Genomic DNA, 1,051 nt, shown 5'->3' with positions numbered 1-1,051 from the left:
AGCAGGGCACTTGCAGCTGAGCGTCCGAAGTTCCAGTGCCACGACTTTCCAACACAAGTATAACCTTCAGGAGTCCCTTTCAGAAGTTGGGGCTTTGAGATTCGTCACATTGATGTTGTAATGGCGGGGTTATACTGAGTTATAGCCCGCTAGAGTTCTTTATAGTCGTCTAAGCTAGCGCGTTCCTTAAGGGCTATATACTAGTAGTCGGTGAATCCATTGGCTCCATAGATAGTATTTTAGAGCTAAGGAGCTATTAAGACCTAAGGTCCCTTTATGATACCGGAAGGTATCGCGCAGGGTTAGGGCTAGGTGTTATACCCCACCATTGGTGGGGTGGTCGTTTGTATGTAGATAAGATAAGGCTGCCCCACTCTGGATGGTGGGATATCTCCCACCACTGCAGTTGCTGCTTGCAACTACCAGAGGAGGACAACCTGACTTTTCCCCGAATACATGGCATTTGCCCTCTTTTCCCAGCATACGGCTCTTTTCCGTATCACTTTAAGAGTCAATGTTAGGGTAAAGAGGTGCGAGCAATGAGCGACAGCACTGATCAGCATAGTAGGAGTAGTTTGTGAGCAACCAGAACTACACTGAACTCTGACCTCCTCTTCTACCTAATTTATCTCCTCCCTCTTTAACTTCCGAACTAGAATCGCAGCCTTCCTCCTAAACCCTTCCCGCGCACTGAGATATATCAAGCCAACTGCTCCTACGCTGTTCTTCCATCACTGAAGCATAGTAGAGACATCTCCTAGCTCTGCTGTCTTGCTCCCACGCCACTTGCAGCAGCGCTAGTATGACGGGCACCACCCAAGGTCTGGTCAGCTCGCACATACAAGATCGATATTGCTACAACGAGAGCAAGAGCTAGATGGCAGGAATGTGTTGGGCAGCCAACAGTTACATGCTTGAGTAAGCTTAGACCAACCAAGTGGTATTGAATAGATTGGGGTATGAAATGAAGCTTGAATTGGAGTCACGATTCCAGAGTGACCACACAAATGAAGGATCAAGATGGTGGGTTAGGGTGCCTCAGAATGTCCCT

The sequence above is a fragment of the Parathielavia appendiculata genome (assembly GCF_033297405.1).
Source record: "Parathielavia appendiculata strain CBS 731.68 unplaced genomic scaffold N657scaffold_3, whole genome shotgun sequence".
In the NCBI taxonomy this organism is placed as follows: Eukaryota; Fungi; Ascomycota; class Sordariomycetes; order Sordariales; family Chaetomiaceae; genus Parathielavia; species Parathielavia appendiculata.
The sequence above is the reverse complement of the archived record's forward strand: the minus strand, read 5'-3'. Positions refer to the sequence as shown.